The 22,285-nt window shown below is 45.0% G+C and overlaps 1 protein-coding gene across 1 annotated transcript in view; it reads left to right on the top strand.

Moving 5' to 3' along the window:
• The window catches only part of LOC142303259 (ankyrin repeat and KH domain-containing protein 1-like), a 255,586-nt gene that overhangs the window by 18,117 nt on the left and 215,184 nt on the right, over positions 1–22,285 (top strand). The gene's annotated exons all lie outside the window — the stretch shown is intronic.

The raw sequence follows: 22,285 nt of genomic DNA, 5'->3' as shown, positions 1-22,285 counted from the left end.
CATCAACCCTCCTAAGCAATCTATATGGGCATATAGGTCATAAGAAGCTGAACAAGATGATAATTTGATGTGTGATCCAATGTCTTATTTCAGAAAAATATTTTTTATTTTATACATATATAGAGATATAGATATAATTTATTTATATAATTTTTTTTATATATATATATAAACTTAAATGAGCCGTTCGCATCTATGGGCTGGACGATTCTGCCTCCTGAGCTGCTTAGAAATAGAAGGGGGTGCTAAGGCCTAAACCACACGGCGAGAAAATCGGTGCTAGTGGAGTGCGATAAAACATCTCATTCCACTCGGACCAATTCTAGCCTGTGTCAGCGCACATGTGATTATTTTCTCAACCCTAATCGGACCGAGAAAACAATCGTAGCATGCTGTGTCTGTAATGCGAGACTCTTTTTCTCTCACACCTATTCAAGTCTATGGTGCGAGAGAAAAATCGCACTGCACTCGCGGTACGCCGCACATGCAGAGCGAGAATCGCAATAGCCGGCAGCGGAGGAGAGAGGGAGATAAATCCCTCCCCTGCTCTGTGGCGGCCCGTCCCCGGCAGCAGAGGACCGGTCGGACCTCAGTCGCAGGGATACTAGCATGACTCTCGACTCCTACTGTGCTGCCAGCGCGAGCAGAGTGTCATGCAAGCATCGCACTAGTGCCCCGTGTGGCCCCGGCCTAACAGAGACCTGTAACTAACAGAACTGATCTTTTGACTTTGTTTTTAATGTTTTCCACTATCCAGATATTGTTTCAGAAATATTTTCGTGTATACACACGTTTGTTTTATAATCAGCCAGCCCCCTTTTTAATTCTACAATATGTTTTTGATGATCCTACGCTAGGATTCTCTTCTATATCACTTGTTCTGCTCTTTGCTTGATCTTACATCATTCTTCATTTGGCGCTGGCACTACGTAAGGCTTTTCTCCTATTGTTACAGCCTATTCATAATAAGGTGTTCTGCATTTATAGGCCATTAAACCTAAAGTGAGAATGGTTTACTTTTAAAGAGTAGCTCCACCCTGTATATATATATTTGCACCATTGACGCTTTTTAATCCCTTCTTATCACCGCTAGAGTATTAGTACTCTAGTTGCATGTTTCTAGCCAATCTAGGATGTAATGGTATGATGGTCTGTGATGAGGAAACTTGCTACACCGCTAGCTTAATCACCGCATATAAAGCGTGAGACTGATGGAGGTAGGTGCTCTGCTAGTCATCATGAGCTGGTTGGTGAGGAGGCCGGATAGTTAATTTGGCAATTTAGGGCCGAACGCCTCCATTTACTATGGTGAAATATTATCGGCACAGTATGATCACATTGAAGATTTATAAATCCAAGGCAGTCTCCCCTCTTGTAGAAAAGAAAAGAAAGCAAAACTTAAATAGCTTCATAAGGAAGAGCTGGTAACCTCCCACGCCCTGTTTGTTTTTTTTTTGGTCATCCACACAAACAGCCCTGTTCTGCCTTTAGACTCTGCAACTGCACTTTTGCTTTACATTTTCATGTAGATACATTTTGATGTTGGGCGAAACCTTTTGATCTTCTGCATCTGACCCATTTTGATGTTCTTTTCAATACGGATAGCGGCACAGAAGAGGTAGATTTTGTAGGGGGAGACTGTAGCCACCACCATGTACACTGGCAAAAATGTTGTCATATACACTCCTTTTCATATTTTTATTTGCTTTTGTTGTGCTGTTTTAAGTCTTAAAAAAAAATCAGAGGCCCAACAATAACTTTTAAAGGGAACCAAACATCAGGATTTTGGTATATAAGGTGCAGCCAATACTGCACTGGCTGCCATCAGGCACATTGTGTACATACCATCAGGGTGCAGCTCGGGTGTTTAGGCGGTGAAATCCAACTTTATAAAGTTTGAAAATTCGTGCACTTTTTGATTGACGTGTGCACCTCTCTCCTAATGTCCGGGCGGGTTATGCACGTGTATCCCCGCCCCCCGCTGCCTGTTCTTCTCACTAGCCGTATGTAAATTTCTCTCTTCAGAAACATGGCGCCGTATGTAAATTTCTCTCTTCAGAAACATGGCGCCGGAGTTGCCACCTGCGCATAGTGCTTATCTCCGGCGCCATGTTTCTGAAGCCCGCTGAACTTAGTATTTTGCAGGAGAGGGCGGTGCATGCGCCCTCGCTTCTTCAGATCCCGTTGTGACTGCGGGAACGCGCGTGGTCATAACAGGACTGCAGAACAGCTGGTGGGTGGACGCGATTACCTCCTCCTCCAAACATACCTGCGGGACAGTGAGAAGAATCCTGCTGTCGGCTTTTTCCTGTGGCGTCCCGGTGTCCTAGGCGGCTGCTGTGCTGGCACGGTGTCGTAGCTGCAGCTAATCGTGTCCTCATCAGCTGTTCTGCAGTCTTGTTTTGACCACGCGCTCTCCCGCGGTCGCAACGGGATCTGAAGAGGCGAGGGCGCATGCGCCGCCCTCTCGTGCAAAATACTAAGTACAGCGGGCTTCAGAAACATGGCGGAGATAAGCGCTATGCGCAGGTGCCAACTCCGGCGCCATGTTTATGAAGAAAAATTTACATATGGCTAGTGAGGGGGGGGAACAGGCAGCGGGGATACACGTGCATAACCCGCCCGGATATTAGGAGAGAGGTGCACACGTCAATTAAAAAGTGCACGAATTTTCAAACTTTATGAAGTTGGATTTCACCGCCTAAACACCCGAGCTGCACCCTGATGTTATGTACACAATGTGCCTGATAGTGCCAGTACTGCATTGGCTGCAGCTTATACATGAAAATCCTGATGTTTGGTTCCCTGTAACAATATTAATGTGAACCATTCAGGTCAATATGCACCCAGAACCACGACCAGTTTTGGGTGCCTATTGCTAATCTGCTGCCTAACTGTTTTTGTATTTGTAGCATACATAAAAATAACTTTAGAAAAAGTATTTCTAAAGCTCCTTTTATGATATGATGATGAGCGCAGGGACTATTCCCAAGGGCGTTAGATCTCTGAAGCTGGGACGCATACACCTGGCTTTATAGTGCGCATGACTGGAAGTGCGGGGACTTCTGATCACGGGCACTGACCCTATATCCGGCGTCTGAAGAGGTGACAATGGACACAGATACGTGTCACCGCTGATGACGAGCAGTGAACATTGAATAGCATGTTATTAGCACGCCCACAGGAGTGCACTATGCTGAGGGTGGACTAGTCTCTGTGCTCATTAGCATATTATAAAGGATGTAAAGAAATACTTTTTCTAAAGATCTCTATGTATGCTACTAAATGCAGGGATTAGCAATTTGCACTCAGAACTGCTCGTGGTTCTGGGTGCATATTGCACCTGACAGGTTCCCTTTATTATAATCCCGTTTGTCTATCCGTGTTTAGCAGCTCTGACCCCATCTCCGCGGCCTGTCTGCATTCTGTAGTATATTGGTATTATAAACTGACCAGTTAGTGACTTCCATTGGGGTTCAGGTCAAGTCTAGGTCCAAAATTGAACTTTTCCAAATGTCTGGCTGCACCTGATGAACCGAACTTCTACTGGCCCGCTCATGTCTACTCTTTGGCGCTCCCTAAAAGTTAATGACCCATGGAGGGACTAAACTTAACTTAAAAACAAAAAAAAAAAAGTAATTTAAAAAAATCTTTAAACAAAACAGACGGAAAAATATAGGCCAATAAATAAGTTATATTTATGTAAAAATAAACCAAAATAACTGCATATTTTGTATCGCCACGCCTGGAACAACCCAATTTATAAAAGTATCACTCGTTAACCCTTTCAGTGAACAGGGTAAGATTAAGGCTGCGTTCACACATCCAGTTTTTGCAGTGCAGCTCAATTCAGCTCAAAAACCTATGCAACGGATGCGGCGAAAAAAATTGATCCGTTGCATAAGTTTTTTTTTCCATGCGGCCTGTCTGTTTTTTGACGGATGCGGCTTGATAATGAGCATGCGCAGTGCAAAAATCTCATCCGGCCGCCAGATGCGGTTTTTGAAGCAGGACACCGCATCCGGCGTCCATAGGCTTGCCATACCGCAGCATTGTAAATCGCACCAGATCCGGCGCGATGTGGTTTTTTTCGGCGCACAAAAAAAACGTGCCAGGCAACGTTCCATCCAGCCGCCGCATCGGCTAAATATGCCGCATCCGGCAAAAACCGGACTCAACGCAAGGTCATTCGGCACAATACGGCGCTAATGCAAGTCTATGCGGAAAAAACAGCAACCGGCGGCAAAGGTTGTTTTTTTCTGCAAAGCACCGTATTTTGGCGCTCAGAAAAAAAACGGATGTGTGAAAGCAGCAAGGCACAAACAAACTGCTTTATCATGCTGCCCAAAAAAGTGGCATCAGTCGTATGCAAAAAAAACGGTATAGTTGAAATCGTCATCTTGCGCCCCCCCCCCCCCCCAAAGTCACCAAGAACTCACTGCAAAAATTAAAAAGCTGAAAAAACATTGTTTTATATACAACTTTTTTCTGTAAAAGCAGCTAAACATAAAATTATCTAAATGTGTTATTACTGTAGTTTTTCACCTGAAGAAAATAAACCTGTCTAAGGCTATGTGTCCACGTTGCTTTTTACCTGCTTTTTACCTGCTTTTTTGCTGCTTTTTCAACTGAGCGTTTAATGCCAAAATGGATGTGTTCTGCTTTTCAAGCAAAGTCTATGGGAATTTGGGTTTCTTGTGCCCACTATGCAGTTCAAACTGCAGCCTTTTTCTGGCAGAAATTTAAGCAAAAACTCAGCTTTGCAGTGCAAAACTCAAATGGCAAAAACAATTGACATGTGCGTTCCCCCGGCAATTCAGCTCTGCTACATGCCGGCTGACCGCACGCGCGCGCGACCATGAACTCGGGTGAACTGCACCCGACATCATTGCCATACCGCAGCTCTGTCTGTGTGTGGCGTCCCGATTATCATCTTCACCTCACACATCCCGACATTACCGCCGACATCCCTGCCCACATCCCGACATCCCTGCCCTCATCATCACCGCACACGCACCGGCATTACCTCAGTGACGTCCCCGCTGACAGTGCGATTCACTTCAGTTGCTGCGTGGAGCTCACAGGGGCGGCGGTGTTCTACTGCCGCTCCTGTCAGCTTCATGTAGCAGAGCTGGATGCGTCGCGGGACCTCTGGATTACGCCGGACCTGGAGGGGTATTTGGGAATTTTAATAAAGTGGTGAAAGAGGGTGGTTTTTTGTCTTTTTTATTCCAAATAAATGATTTTTTCGGCTGTATGTGTTTACTGTCACTTACAGGTTAATTATGGAAGGTATCTCGGGGAGACGCCTGTCATGATTAACCTAGGACTTAGTGGCAGCTATGGGCTGCTTCCATTAACCCCTTATTACCCCGATTGCCACCGCACCAGGGCAATTCGGGATGAGCCGGGTAAAGTCCCGGGACTGTCACATGTAATGGATGCGGCAATTCCGGGCGGCTCCTGGCTGATATTGTTAGGCTGGGGGGCTCCCCATAACGTGGCGTTCCCCATCCTGAGAATACCAGCCTTCAGCCGTGTGGCTTTATCTTGGCTGGTATCAAAATTAGGGGGACCGCACTTTTTTTAATTAATTTATTTTACTGCATGATATAGACCCGCCCACCTGCGGCTGTGATTGGTTGCAGTGAGACAGCTGTCACTCAGTGTGGGGGCGTGTCTGACTGCAACCAATCATAGGCGCCGGTGGGCGGGGAAAGCAGGGAATACGAGATTGAATAATGAGCGGCCGGCATTTTCAAGAGGAAAAGCCACCGGAGCAGTGTGAACGCCTTGCAGCGCCGCGCCGGTGATCGGGGAATGTTGAGTATGAGGTGGGGGGGGGACACTGACCGACGGGACAGAGAGGGACAGACAGAGCGACCAACAGACAGAGGGAGATTGACCGACATTGACAGACAGAGACTGAAAAGGCTTGCGCTTAAAGCATGCGGAACGCAACAAAAATGCAGTCCAAGTGCATTATGGTTGCGTTCTGACCCACATCATTGATTTCAATGGGTGGAGAATGCAGCTACAACGCACAAAAGTGACATGCTGCTTTTTTTTCCGCAGCGATTTTGGGCATCCAAAACGCTGCGTTTAGAAACGCAGCGTGTGCATTGTTTTTTTTTTTGCTTTCTCATAGACTTTGATGGGGAAGCTGATCGCATGCAGTAATGCTGCAGTTCAAAACGCAGCGTTTCCGCGGGAAAAAACGCAACGTGCGCACATAGCCTAATTACTTTCACTGAACAGCGTGAAAAACAAACAAGCGTTTTTGTTTTTTTTTTAATAGCCAAACATTTATATACAGTGAGGAAAATAAGTATTTGATACTGTTGATTTTGTAAGTTTTCCCACATACAAAGATTGGAGAAGTCTGTAATTGTTATTGTAGGTGCGTATCAACTGTGACACAGAATCCAAAAAGAAAATCACATTGTATGATTTTAAAATACTTATTTCATGCAATAAATAGCAAGATAATTATTTGATATAATGGGAAAACAGAACTTAATATTTGGTACAGAAACCTTTGTTTGCAATTAGAGGTCACGCTGTAGATTTACTCATGCTTCCTTCCAAAGATCGCAGTAAGGCTGGGCTCACTGTTATCCTGTGCTCTACGCTGAGCGCTTAGACCCTGTGCGCACTAGAAAATGGAATTTTCTTAAAATACCGCAGTCTCTGAAGAAGAAAAACGCAAAAAAAAACCGCACTGAAATCCGCATGCGTTTTTGTTGCAGTTTTCCGTGAGTTGGTATATGTGTTTTAATGCGTTCATTGCAATAAAGCACATTGAAAAAAAAAGGTCATTTCCGAGAGAGACAGAGAGAGAGAGAGATTTAACTTATTACCTGGATTGCCACTGCATCACGGCAATCTGGAAGAGCTGGGGACACAGTCTCATAATGGATGAGACAGTCTCGGGGCAGCTGCGGCTGAAATTCTTGGCTGCAGGAGGGGGGGGGAGGGGGCGCATTAACCCTGGCCCTCGCTCTTTACTTCGGCTGGATGTGTTTACTCTCTGCATGGCTTCATCTTCCTGTCATAATGACATCACTTCCCTGCAAACCGCAGGCAGCGATGTACATTTATGTCCCGAAAGCGCGAAATACCGTTGGAATAACTCTGTAAAACGCAATGAACCGCACAGCATTTGCTACCTGCATTATTCCCTGCGGGATTTCACGATTACATTAGTCAGTGGAGTGAAATCCCGCAGCTATCTGCGGAAAAGAAGTGACATGCAATTGTTTTTGCTGCGGGAATCCCACAGCAAAACATGCAGCTGTCAAAATCCGCTTAGTGCGCACAGCATTTTTTTTTTTTCCCCCATAGTATTTGCTGGTGAATCACTGCAGAGATGTTATGAACATAACATGCAGCAAAACCGCAGAAAATCCGGGGCAAAAACCGGCAAGTGCGCACAGGGCCTTACACCAGGGTTTCCTAGTAAATCTCTAAAAAAAAACAACAAAAAAAAACAACCCGTGGATTCAGACAAAACCCTTGACAGAAGGGTCCCTATAATGAGGCATAAGGAGTCCTTTTGGACTGTGATCCTGTCCTGTCCATCTCTACGGTAGGGCATATAAAAGTGTGATCAACTAGATTTGTGTACTTCTGTAAAGGACACAGCTGGGACAGAGGCCACATGGGTTCCAGAGTAAATCTGCTGCTTCATTAGTGACTAAAACGCTCAGGTGTCATCGGATCAGTCATTAGGAGGTTTAGATAGAAACCGTGATATACTGTATTTTTTGGATTATAAGATGCACTTTTCCTCCCAACAATTTGGGAGGAAAATGAAGGGTGCGTCTTTAAAATCCGAATATAGCTTTACCTGGTGGTCCTGTCTGTGCGGCGATCGGGCGGCCGGGGGCCTGTGGGTGCGTGCAAGCGGCCGGGGGCCTGTCCCTGTGTGCGGGCGGCAGCCGGGTACCTGTGCCTATGTGTGGGCGCACGCAGGCACAGGTACCCAGCCGCTTGCGTGCGTGCGGGCGGCTGTGCAACAGGTTACCCAGTTTGTCCGCGGTCCCAGTTTCAAATGACGGCATCGGGAGCGGGCGCGTGCGCAGATGAGCGATCCATCTGCGCATGCGCCGCTTCGGGAGTCAGCACGTGCGCAGATATAGCCCTTGGATGAGAGCTCCAGGTGCCATCATTTTGAACCGGGACTGCGGACACTCACAGCACCGGCCTGCTGCACGACTCACCGGACGCCGCGGCTCCTGCCACCACAACCTCTGCCTCCTGTGACCCCCCCCCGCTTCACCACCACTGCTGCCCCCCTCCGGTAAGAGAACACCGGAGTATAAGACTGACCCCATTTTTATTTTACCTTTTCTTTGTCTAAATTTGCGGTGCATCTTACAATCCGGTGCGTCTTATAAAGCGGAAAAATACGGCAAGTGCTCAGCGTAGCGCATAGGATACATGTGGTCCAAACTTTTATGTAAAATGTTCCAAAAAAAATGCTTCAACTCAATCTACACAAACAAACTCAGCCCCTTCTGGTCAATCATCTATCTATAGAATTATAGGGGGTTTTCATGTTACTGGTTAAACAAAGGCTCTTAGTAGCAAAAAGTAGAAATTCTGCAAAACCTGCTCTTTCAAATCCGAACGCTCTACACTGAGTCCCACACTGTTCCTAAACAACAATTGACATCCAAGTTTATCATTATTTTAGTGAGGAGAGCCTGCTTAAAGGGAACCTGTCACCAGATTTGGGGCCTATAAGCTGCTGCGGCCACCACCAGTAGGCTCTTATATACAGCATTCTAATGTTCTGTATATAAGAGCCCAGGCCGCTGTGTAGAACGTAAAAATCACTTTATAATACTTAAATTGTCGGTACGGTGCAGACTGGTCAGATGGGTGTCTCCATTCTCTGGGTCAGGCGCCCCCTTTCGGCTATCTTTGTCCTCCTTTTCTCAAGCCTGGGCGCATGACGTGTCCTACGTCATGCACACAGGCCGGCATGGAGTTTACGCGCATGTGCACTACAATACTTTGATCTGCCCTGCTCAGGGCAGATCTAAGTGTACCTGCGCGGTACCTCAATGCCGGAGAGTATGCATGATGTAGACGTGTCATGCACCCAAGCTTGAGAAGGATGACAAAGATGGCCGAAAGAGGAGGCGCCGGACCCGGAGAACGGAGACGCCCATACGGCCAGTCTGCACTGAACTGACCGTTTAGGTGAGTATTACGAGTATAAAGTGATTTTTATGTTCTACACAGCGGCCTGGGCTCCTATATACAGTATGTTAGAATGTGTGTATATAAGAGCCCACTGGTGGTGGCCGCAGCTTATAGGCCCCAAATCTGGTAACAGGTTCCCTTTAATTTGCAGGGTGCGTGTTTCGAGAAGCACAAGTTCAGCACAATGTACTGGGCACCATTTTTGTGTTTTTACTACTTCAAAATCATTTTGCTTAATGGAATGTGTCATTCAAAAGTATATTGTCCTTTGGAAAAAAAAACAAGCCCTCAAACGGCTAGATCTACAGAACAATAAGTTTTATGGCTCTTGGAATAAGGGTAAAAATACGAAAATGCAAAAATGAAAAATTCACCTTGTCCTTAAGAGGTGATGCAAAATACAAAGTAAGTTTCATTGTTTGATGTGTCTATCTGGATAAGGCTAGTATCACACTTGCGCTATTTTGACGCAAACGGAATCCGTCAGTAATGTAGTACAGTTCATTTATTTACAGTGGAAGCGCGTTACTATGGCGCATGTGCGTGTCATGCAGTACCCGCTTGTGTCCACATGATGTCACGCTTTCACTGTAAATAAATGAACTGTACTACATTACTGACGGATTCCGTTTGCGTCAAAATAGCGCAAGTGTGAAACTAGCCTAAGTGACCTCTAGTGGTTGGGGAATTGGGATAGAGGCAGGAGAGCTGTAAAGTGTGATGCCTCCCCCTCCCCACTCATCAGCATACAACTTCAACTATGGATCTGTCTAAAATAGCAAAACTATTTTCTACAAGAACGGATATAATCAGCATGAGAGCGCCCTTACATACATGGCCTTAGTTTGGGGTGTAACATCCTGATGACTGGTTCTCTTTAACTGCTTCTAGACTGCCCATTAATTTTAACCTTGGTGTCCAGACCAAATTCTTCAACTCTAAGGCTGGGGCCACACGGGCACTACTGCGATCCACTTGCATGAGACTCGGCTCGTGCTGGCAGTACAGCAGAGTCGAGTGTCATGCCTGTGTCCTTGCAACTGAGGTCCGTTCGTGCGAGCAGACCTCAGCTGCGGGGGGCGGGCCGGCACTCAGGAGGGGAGGGAGGGATTTCTCTCCCTCTCTCCTGCGTAGTCAGCTATTGCCATTCTCGCACTGCACTAGCAGTACACCGGTGTACTGCGAGTGCAGTGCGATTTTTCTCTCGCCCCATTCACTTGAATGGGTGCGAGAGAAAGAGACTCAGCTTACAATCGCAGCATGCTGCGATTGTTTTCTCGGTCCGATTAGGGCTGAGAAAATAATCGCTCATGTGTGCTGACACACAGGCTAGAATTGGTCCGAGGGGAATGCGATGTTTTATCGCACTCCACTCGCACAGTTTTTCTCGCCGTGTGGCTTAGCCCTAAGGCTATGTTCACACTAGAAAAATGATTTTTCTTAAGAAAATTTCTTAAGAGTGAAGGATTAGTGCACCTGCGTTAAAAAACGCACCAAAAACGCACCTGCGTTTTTGCCGCGTTTTTCGGTGCGTTTTTCGTGCGTTTTTACCGCTTGTTGCTCCCTGCGTTATTGTGCCAATTATCTATGGCAAATAACGCAGTTAGCTGCAGAAAAGAAGTGACATGCTTATTCTTTTTCTTAAGAAAATCTACTGAAAGAATTTTCTTAAGAAAAAAAACAGTGTGCGTACAGCTAATTTTTTTGCCATAGGTTTTGCTGGGGAATGTCTGCAGAAAGGTTACAAGAATTTCTCAAATTTCTGCAGCAAAAACTGACCAAAAACGCAGGTAAAAAACGCAGTGTGTGAACATAGCCTAAAGCCCCCGTCACACATAGCGAGATCACTGAAATGTCACAGGTTTTGGGACGTATGAGCGACCTCGCTAGCTATCGCTTTGTGTTACCAGCAGCAGCGAGCGGGCCCCTGCTGCGAGGTCGCTGATCATGACAAAACGATCAGGACCATTATTTTTTTTTTTTTTTTGTTGATGGTTGGTCTCAACGGCATGTTTTTAAGGCGGGAGACCAACGAGCACCGGTTCTGAGTGTGCAGGGAGCTGTTGTGACACGGGTCGCTGATGGCTGGTCACTGTGGGGATCTGCCTGATTGACAGCTCAATAGCAACCATGTAGCGACATTCCAGCGATCCCTGGCTGGTCGGATCGCTGGTACGTCGCTATGTGTAACGGGACCCTAAATCCTTCTCATTAGTGCCATTTATCTATTTTCTAATATACTTAGCATAATATGTTATGTAACTTGTTTTTTTTTTTCCCTTTTTGTTTCCTTTTTGGATGATTCTTTGAGAATCCCAGTGCATCCTGGGATACTCAAATGAAGCGTCATCAGTGATCAGGGGCTGGGCTTGTATCTGTGCGATGTGCACAGACAGTCTGCTCTCTCACCAGCTCAGATTAGCAGTGATAAGGCAGCAACAGAGCAGAGCACACTGTCTGTGTGCCTTGAAAGAAGATTACCCAGTCGGCAGAGGACAGCAACGTTCTTGCAAATGTCCTCCGTGTGCTCTTTTCTGGTGCTGCATAGCCCCTTTTATATACAGTATGATCCCTCACCTTGCCGTTATATGTTAGCCCCTACATAGCTCTCTATATACAGGATGAGGCCTTGTATAGCTCTTTATATACAGCATGAGGCCTTACATAGCTCGCTATATACAAGATGAGCTCTCATAGTCCGCTACATACAGTGTGGAAAATAAGTGAGTTTGATGCACTGCCAATTTGCAAGTTTTCCCATCAAGAAAGAATAAACAAGTCTGCAATTTTATCATAGGTACTCTTCAACTGTGAGTCAGAATAAAAAATTCCAGAAAATCACATTGTATGATTTTAAAATTAATTTGCATTTTATTGCATGAAATAATTATTTGATCACCTACCAACCAGCAAGAATTCTGGTTCACAGATCTGTTATTTTCTTCTTTAAGAAGCCCTCCTACTCTGCACTAATTACCTTTTATTAATTGCACCTTGAACTTGTTACCTGTATGAAAGACACCTGTCCACACACTCAATCCCACTCCGACCTCTCCACCATGTCCAAGACCAAGGAGCTGTCTAAGTACACCAGGGACAAATTGTAGACCTGCACAAGGCTGGGATGAGCTACAGGACAGTAGGCAAGCAGCTTGGTGAGAAGGCAACAACTGTTGGTGCAATTTTCTAAAAATGCAAGAAACCAAGATGACTGTCATTCTAAGGCTAGTTTCACACATCCGGCTTTTTGGTGGATCCGGCGCACTCCAGTATAGTGTGATACAGTACAATGGCAGCATGGCAACTTCCGGGTCACATGCTCCGGTCACATAACTGCATGTGACCGGAGCTTGTCACGCTGCCATTGTACTGTATACACTGTACTGGAGTGCGCCGTATACACTGAGCTGGAGTGCGCCGTATCGGCCAATCCAGCGAAAAGCCGGATATGTGAAACTAGCCTTACTCTGTCTGGGGCTCCATGCAAGATCTTGTCTCATGGGGTAAGGATGATTTTGAGAAAGGTAAGGAATCTGCCACGAACTCCACGAGAGGACCTGGTCAATGACCTAAAGAGAGCTGGGACCTTAATCTCAGATTACTGTTAATAACACACTACACAGTCATGGATTAAAATCCTGCAGGGCACACAAGGTCCCTGACTCCCACCAGCACATGTTCAGCCCTGTTTGAATTTTCCCAATGGCCATCTGGTTGATCCCGAGGAGGCATTGGTGAAGGTCAGATGAGACCAAAATAGAACTTTTTGGTATCAATTTCACTAGCCATATTTGGATGAAAAATGATGAGTACAAGCTCAAGAACACTGTCCCAACCATGGAGCATAGGGGTGAAAACCTCATACTTTAGGGATGCTTTTCTGTAAAGGGGACAGGACGACTGCACTGTATAGAAGGGAGGATGCATGGGGTCATGTATTGCGAGATTTTGGCCAAAAATCTCCTCTCAATAAGAGCATTGAAGATGGGTTGTGGCTGGGTCTTCCAGTGTGACAAGGACCCAAAATGCACAGTCAGGGCAACTAAGGAGTGGCTACGTAAGAAGCATTTAAAGGTCCTGGAGTGGCCTAGCCAGTCTCCAGACTTGAACCCAATAGAAAATCATTGGAGGGAGCTGAAACTCAGTTGCCCAACCACAGCCCTGAAACCTGAAAGATCTGGAGAAGATCTGCGTGGAGGAGTGAGACACAATCCCTGCTGCAATGTGTGCAAACTTGGGCAAGAATTATAGGAATTGTCTGACCGCTGTAATTGCAAAGAAAAGGTTTCTGTAAAAAATATTAAATTGTTTTTCTATTAATTTTTTATTTAAAATATTTATTTCATCAAATAAAATGCAAAATAATTATTTCAAAATCATACAATTTGATTTTCTATATCTTTGTATACCAGATGAGACCTAGCTCCCCTATATTTAGGGTGAGGAGCTCCCTATATACAACTTGAGGGCTAACATGGCTCCCTATCCTATATACAGTTGAAACCAGAAGTTTACATACACAATCTAAAAATACACATGCATAGTGAGAGAAATATCTGGCATGAAATCAGCATAAACCTTTCCTGTTTTAGGTGAATTAGGAACCAAAATTATTTATATTTGCCAGATGCTGGAGTTTTATGCATTTTTTTTTTTTTTTATTACTTTCTGCAAAGTCAATACATACACTAAGACTACTATGCCGTTAAACAATATGGGACAGCCCATATAATGTCATGCTTTGGAAGCAACATCGGAGTTAGACACACCTTTTTGTTGTATTTTAATGCACACCTGAAACAGTTTCTTTGTGTAGCATCATGGGAAACTGAAACAAAAATCAGCCAAGATCTCAGGAAAAGAATTGTGGACTTGCACAAGTCTGGTTCATCCTTGAGTGCTGTTTACAGATACTTGAAGATGTATCATTCATTTGTACAAACAATTATAAGCAAGTACAGACAAGATGGGAATGTCCAGCCATTATACTGCTCAGGGAGGAGACTGATTCTGTGTACCAGAGATGAATGTGCTTTGGTCAGACATGTACATATCAACCCAAAAGCAAAAGGCCTTGTGAAGTTGCTGGTGGAAGTTGGTAAGATTGTGTCATTATCCACAGTATAACGAGTACTGTATCAACGTGGGCTAAACTATTTCCCTGCCAGGAAGAAAACATTACTCCAAAAGAAACCTAAAAAAGCCAAATTAATGTTTGCAAATGCACACAAGAACAAAGATCTTCATTTTTAGAGACCTGTCCTGTGGTCTGACAAAACTAAAATTTGAACTTTGTTCATAATGACCATCCTTATGTTTGAAGGGAGAAGCTTTGAAGCCTATGTACACCAATCCCAACTGTGAAACACTGGGATGGCAGCATCATGTTGTGGGTTTGTTTTGCTGCAGGATGGGCAGGTGCACTTCACAAAATAGATGGCATCATGAGGAAAGATTATGTGCAATACTGAAGCAACATCTTAAGACATCAGCCAAGAACTTAAAGCTTGGGTGGAAGTAAGTCTTCTAAATGGACAATGACCTGAAGCATACTGCCAAACTGGTTACAGAGTGGCTTAACCATAACAAAGGCAATGTTTTGGAGTGGCCATCATAAAACCCTGATCTCCATCCTAATTTATGGGCGAAACTGAAAAGGTAGGTGCGGGCAAGGCGACCTGCAAACATGGTTCAGTTACATCAGTTCTGTAAAAAGGAATGGGCTCAAATTGTCTCCCGTATCCTTAGCTCTGTGGTCTGCAGTGCAGATGCGATGACTTTGCGTCTATGCCTTAGTCCGATACGCTAGTGGAGGAAAGTACTGGCTCCTCATCCAATGTATTCACATCTGCATCCACAGGGTAGCTGTGATATTGGGCGACAATATCACTAATGATCTCACTTTTTGTAGAAATCTATTGTGTGAATTAGGCTTGAGTCACACTTGCGATTGACCCGCTCGTGACTCACGCGAATTTTAGTGCATCACTCGACACGGTCTGGTGCTTTCTGGCTAGGAGCGGGTCAGCTTCATGTATTTCAATGCAGTTGAGACGCTCCTGTCCAGAGAGTAACATACCATGCCGGGTGATACACTGCGAGACTCGCATGAGTCACGCGTGGGTCAATCGCAAGCGTGACTCCAGCTTTACTGCGGCTTTGAAGGAGATAGGACTATTGATGAGCGAGTTTCGAAATACTCGGATTCGTGATACTCGTATCAAGTACTGTCTAATACTTGCATATGCGTTCCGAATAGTGTGTGTAATGAAAGTCAGTGGGGAATACTCGCAATGTAACGAGTAACTCGAATGCCGTACTATTCGTGTGAGTAGCGATTAATACAGCATTTGAGTTACTCGTTAGATTGCGAGTTTTCCCCATTGACTTGCATTGCACATGCTATTCGGAACGCATATGCAAGTATTACAGTACTTTATACGAGTATCACGAATCCAAGTGTTTTGAAACTCGCTCATCATTAGATAGGATGTCTAAAATGTTCTACATGGGTGTTTCCAATAGTGGCTGCTCAGCGTATGGTATCTGGAAGTATCCTAGCATGTTGGAGTAATTACAAAATTAATACAATTTCTCTTTTAAATATGATGAAATACTTTGTAATGTGAGTGTTTTTGTGTGGTGTTTGTTTAAAAAAAATAAAAAAAAATAAATGGAGATTATTTGGAGGCTTGCCACAAAATATTAATCCTAATTTTAAAGGGGTTATTGAACATCTCAAGCCTTTCTAAGGGCGGCTTTGCACACTACAACATCGCAGGTGCGATGTCGGTGGGGTCAAATCGAAAGTGACGCACATCCGGCGTCACTTGCGACGTCGTAGTGTGTAAATCCTAGATGATATGATGAACGAGCGCAAAAGCATCGTTATCGTATCATCGGTGCAGGCTCCGTCATTTCCATAATGCCGGTGCCGCGACAGGTACGATGCTGTTCCTCGTTCCTGCGGCAGCGCACATCGCTGTGTGTGTTAAGCCGCAGGAGCGAGGAACATCTCCTTACCTGCCGCCAGCGGCTATACGGAAGGAAGGAGGTGGGCGGGATGTTTACATCATGCTCATCTCCGCCCCTCCGCCGCTATTGGCCGCCTGCCGTGTGACGTCGCTATGACGCCGCACGACCCGCCTCCTTAGGAAGGAGGCGGGTCGCCGGCCAGAGCAACGGTCGCAGGGCAGGCGAGTGCATGTGAAGCTGGCATAGCGATAATTTTCGCTACGCCACCTATCACAAGATATCGTACCTGCGACGGGGGCGGGGACTATCGCGTGCGACATCGCAGCATCGACTTGCGATGTCGCAACGTGCAAAGCCCGCCTAACACTTCGTGACAGATGAACAAGTACATCCTATATCCGGTGTGAGTATATGGGGTTGGCTCAGTAGCGGACGTCTCCATACAAGGAAGGTGCTGGCAGACCCTCCCTCAGACAGCAGTGACATGGGGGGCATGACAGCCAGAAGACACTGGCCACCACCATAATAAAACTCCCATCATGCCGTGTATGCGGCTGTGCTTCATGGGAGATCTCATTTCCAACTATATACAGCAATAACCGCATATAATACAAAGAATCGCAGGGTCGAGAAAATGATTTCTAAACTTTTGTATGGTTGAAGAAAGACTCAAGTTACTTAATTGCAAGTGCTTGATTGGCTGAAGTGCTGCAGAGAGTGGACTATTTAAAGAATGGAACTTGCACCTTTTTCATTTACCCTACTCTTAACCCCCCCAAAAAAAGTGCATGTAATCCCAATTTGATAGCGGTTGAACGGCAGACCAGGAGCGAAAAAGCCCATCACTTCATTGATTAAAAATAGTTGTCGCTGAAAATGGAAGCACAAAGCTTTTTCTTAGCATTCTATATAGTTTTTATTTCTTTAGAGCGGATGGATATTTAATCTTGTTGCACTGACCTAAAGAATCCTGCTAAAGAGTCTCGCTATTTGGTAATTTTTATCACCATAATATGTTGCTTTTTCTATTTTCACCAGGTCATCCACTTTGGATTTTTTCTTTTCTGTATTTTAGTCTATTTTATGGTAAAATTGATTGGTGCAAGTCACAATTAGAAATTGTTCCTCAAAAAATATTTTCGTATTGCCATGCTGACAGATTTTTAAGCTTTTGGCTCACAGAAACAGGAGAGGAAAAAGATGAAAACAATAAAACAAACCCCCCCCCCCCCCCCCCTTGCATCTCCATCAGAAGGGGTTTAAACTTCATGCCTGTGTGTAGGAGACAGAGAAACGTCAACGTACCGTAATTGCCTAACTTTTTCCATGGCAATGCTAACGCTCTGACCATTGCAGCAGTAACGTCCCATGCTTAATAGCACCATGGCTTCAAATATCAGGAACAGGGATTTTTTTTGTTGTTTTTACTATTGGCTGCAATTTAAAAAAAGAAAAAAAAAAATGAGTTTTTAATTTGTTAGCAGACACTGGGCATTTAAACAGATTGTTTTGTCTTAGGCCCCCTTCACACGTCCGTTAAAATCACGCACGTGTTTCACGGTCCGTTTTTCATGTCCGTTGTCCGTTTTTTCATCCGTATTCTTGTTCCGTGTAACATCCGTGTTGTCTCCGTATGTCCGTATGATTCATCCGTTTGTCCGTTTTTAGAGTCCGTGTGTGATCCGTGTCACTAGCGTTTGCCATCCGTTTTTCAAGAACGTTTTTCTGTGGATTGTCATCACATTAATGATTCAATGTGTTGATGCTGGTGTTAATTAACATTTTCCAACTTAATGAGCCACTAATCCGGATTTGTTTTTTTTGGTGTGCTTCCATACTGGGTCTTGTTGAGTTTTTCAAGCACTAAACCAAAAACAAGCTGAACAAACGCTCAAATGAAGCCTCACACTCCTTCCTTAATGCCTGCAGGCTGCAAAATGACATTAAATACAGCTCAAAGTAAATTGAAGACACCTGGCAATAAAGAGATACATTAATTACAAGCAAAGTTGAAAAAACGGACACGGACCACACGTAGATGCATCCGTGTCACGTACGTGTTTTCACGCACCCATAGACTATCATTGGATGCGCGTGTGCGTGTTCCGTGCCAAAAACGGACAAGCATCCGTGAGGCACGGATACACATACGTGTCACGCACACGGACATACGGAGCGTATGGAAAAACGTACGTGTATACACAGACATTGAATAACAATGGTCCACGTTTGTCCGTGTCTCTGGTACATACGGACACGGACCAAACACGCACGTGTTTCACGGACGTGTGAAGGGGGCCTTAGGCGATGTGTGCACGTAGCGTTTGTCCCTGCAGAAATTTCTGCAGCGATTTGAACAGCACACGTGCGCTTCAAATCGCTGCGGAAAGAGTCCGATGAAAAAAAAAAAGCCGATTTCATGCGCTTTGAGTGCAGCCCCTCCCATAGACAGAGCGGGGGATGCAGGCAGAGCGCATGGAATAAGTGACATGTCACTTCTTAAAACGCGCCATTCGGGCAGCAGCTGAAGCACTGTGCTCTAAGGACAGGACGCATGCAGTTACGCTGCGGTGCAGATCGCAGCGTAACTGCATGCAAATACGCAACGTGCGCACATAGCCTTAGGCTGCTTTCACACATCAGTTTTTTGGCATCAGGCACAATCCGGCGAAAAAACGGATCAGTTGCATCAGTTTTTTCCACCAGTTCCTTAAGTTTTTTGGCAGATCCGGTGTGATACTGAGTATGCTCAGTTTAAAAAAACTGATCCGGCGGCCGGATCCGTTTTTGCCGCATTACGCCAGATCCGGCATCCATAGGCTTCCATTTTAAAACATGCCGGATCTGTCGCGATCCTTTTTTTTTTTTTTTTGCAGGACACAATAACGTTCACTTCAAAGTTTCATCCGACTGCCGGAGAAGTAAAAAAACTAATGAAACGCAAGGCCATCCAGCGCTAATGAGTCTATAGGGGAAAAATCCGTTTTTTTCATGTTTTTGCTGGATTGTGCCTGATGGCAAAAAACTGATATGTGAAAGCAGCCGGCTGCTTTCACACTGCGTTTTTTTTAACATGCGTCATGAACACTTTTTAACGCAAAAATTGATCCAGTGCAAATGCGTTTTCATTTCAATGCATTTGCAATGGACTTGCGTCAACATGCGTTCGCGTGCGTTATAGTGAGGATCCAGCGACTTGTTTTTTAACTTTTTTCAAAAACGCTACTTGTAGTGTTTGTGAGCTGCGTCCAAATACTGCAAATTGCTAGATCCTAACTAAACAGCACGCAAACGCATGTGAACGCTGGCATGCTGATAGACAGGATCCTGCTTGCTCTTCTGAGCATGTCCAGAAACCAGCCTAGAGAGAGAGAGAGAGAGAGAGGCGGATGATCGTAACCAAGGTAAATATCGGATAACCAAGCAAAGTGCTTCGCTTAGTTGCCCGATGTTTACCTTGGTTACCAGCGTCCGCAGCTGTCAGATGCTGGCTCCCAGTCTATCACGTTCAGTTCCCCTCACTTCCGATCACATGACCGATGCTGCGATGTCGCAGGCGATAGTCCCCGCCCTCGTCGCAGGTACGATATCGTGTGATAGCTGGCGTAGCGAAAATTATCGCTACGCCAGCTTCACATGCACTCACCTGCCCTGCGACCGTCGCTCTGGCCGGCAAACCGCCTCCTTCCTAAGGGGGCAGGTCGTGCGGCGTCATAGCGACGTCACACGGCAGGTGGCCAATAGCGGCGGAGGGGCGGAGATGAGCAGGATGTAAACATCCCGCCCACCTCCTTCCTTCCGTAGAGCCGCCGGCGGCAGGTAAGGTGAAGTTCCTCGCTCCTGCAGCGTAACACACAGCGATGTGTGCTGCCGCAGGATCGAGGAACAGCTTCGTACCATCGCTGCAGCAAAATTATGGAAAAGTCGGAGCTTGCAACGATGATACGATAACGACGCTTTTGCGCTCGTTTATCGTATCTAGGATTTACACACTACGACATCGCAAGTGACGCCGGATGTGCGTCACTTTCGATTTGACCCCACCGACATCGCACCTGCGATGTCGTAGTGTGCAAAGCTGCCCTTAGGCTCTCTTGAATTTGTCATCCTTTTCCTACATTTCAGGCTTCAAACATTAAAGATAAAAATTTTAATGTTATGGTGAAGAATCGACAACATTTGGGACACAATTGTGAAGTTGAACGAAATTTATTGCTTATTTTAAACTTTTATGAAACATAATAAACTGAAAATTGGGTCGTGCAAAATTATTCGTCCCCTTTAAGTTAATACTTTGTAGCGCCACCTTTTGCTGCGATTACAGCTGAAAGTCGCTTGGAGTATGTCTCTATCAGTTTTTCCCATCGAGAGACTGAAATTCTTGCCCATTTTTCCTTTGCAAATACAGTTAGGTCCAGAAATATTTGGACAGTGACACAATTTTCGCGAGTTGGGCTCTGCATGCCACCACATTGGATTTGAAATGAAACCTCTACAACAGAATTCAAGTGCAGATTGTAACGTTTAATTTGAAGGTTTGAACAAAAATATCTGATAGAAATTGTAGGAATTGTACACATTTCTTTACAAACACTCCACATTTTAGGAGGTCAAAAGTAATTGGACAAATAAACCAAACCCAAACAAAATATTTTTATTTTCAATATTTTGTTGCAAATCCTTTGGAGGCAATCACTGCCTTAAGTCTGGAACCCATGGACATCACCAAACGCTGGGTTTCCTCCTTCTTAATGCTTTGCCAGGCCTTTACAGCCGCAGCCTTCAGGTCTTGCTTGTTTGAGGGTCTTTCCGTCTTAAATCTGGATTTGAGCAAGTGAAATGTATGCTCAATTGGGTTAAGATCTGGTGATTGACTTGGCCATTGCAGAATGTTCCACTTTTTTGTACTCATGAACTCCTGGGTAGCTTTGGCTGTATGCTTGGGGTCATTGTCCATCTGTACTATGAAGCGCCGTCCGATCAACTTTGCGGCATTTGGCAGAATCTGGGCAGAAAGTATATCCCGGTACACTTTAGAATTCATCCGGCTACTCTTGTCTGCTGTTATGTCATCAATAAACACAAGTGACCCAGTGCCATTGAAAGCCATGCATGCCCATGCCATCACGTTGCCTCCACCATGTTTTACAGAGGATGTGGTGTGCCTTGGATCATGTGCCGTTCCCTTTCTTCTCCAAACTTTTTTCTTCCCATCATTCTGGTACAGGTTGATCTTTGTCTCATCTGTCCATAGAATACTTTTCCAGAACTGAGCTGGCTTCATGAGGTGTTTTTCAGCAAATTTAACTCTGGCCTGTCTATTTTTGGAATTGATGAATGGTTTGCATCTAGATGTGAACCCTTTGTATTTACTTTCATGGAGTCTTCTCTTTACTGTTGACTTAGAGACAGATACACCTACTTCACTGAGAGTGTTCTGGACTTCAGTTGATGTTGTGAACGGGTTCTTCTTCACCAAAGAAAGTATGCGGCGATCATCCACCACTGTTGTCATCCGTGGACGCCCAGGCCTTTTTGAGTTCCCAAGCTCACCAGTCAATTCCTTTTTTCTCAGAATGTACCCGACTGTTGATTTTGCTACTCCAAGCATGTCTGCTATCTCTCTGATGGATTTTTTCTTTTTTTTCAGCCTCAGGATGTTCTGCTTCACCTCAATTGAGAGTTCCTTAGACCGCATGTTGTCTGGTCACAGCAACAGCTTCCAAATGCAAAACCACACACCTGTAATCAACCCCAGACCTTTTAACTACTTCATTGATTACAGGTTAACGAGGGAGACGCCTTCAGAGTTAATTGCAGCCCTTAGAGTCCCTTGTCCAATTACTTTTGGTCCCTTGAAAAAGAGGAGGCTATGCATTACAGAGCTATGATTCCTAAACCCTTTCTCCGATTTGGATGTGAAAACTCTCATATTGCAGCTGGGAGTGTGCACTTTCAGCCCATATTATACATATAATTGTATTTCTGAACATGTTTTTGTAAACAGCTAAAATAACAAAACTTGTGTCACTGTCCAAATATTTCTGGACCTAACTGTAGCTCGAGCTGAGTGAGGTTGGATGGAAAGCGTTTGTAA

The sequence above is a fragment of the Anomaloglossus baeobatrachus genome, chromosome 4 (genome assembly GCF_048569485.1).
Source record: "Anomaloglossus baeobatrachus isolate aAnoBae1 chromosome 4, aAnoBae1.hap1, whole genome shotgun sequence".
Classification (NCBI taxonomy): Eukaryota; Metazoa; Chordata; class Amphibia; order Anura; family Aromobatidae; genus Anomaloglossus; species Anomaloglossus baeobatrachus.
The sequence above is the reverse complement of the archived record's forward strand: the minus strand, read 5'-3'. Positions and strand labels throughout refer to the sequence as shown.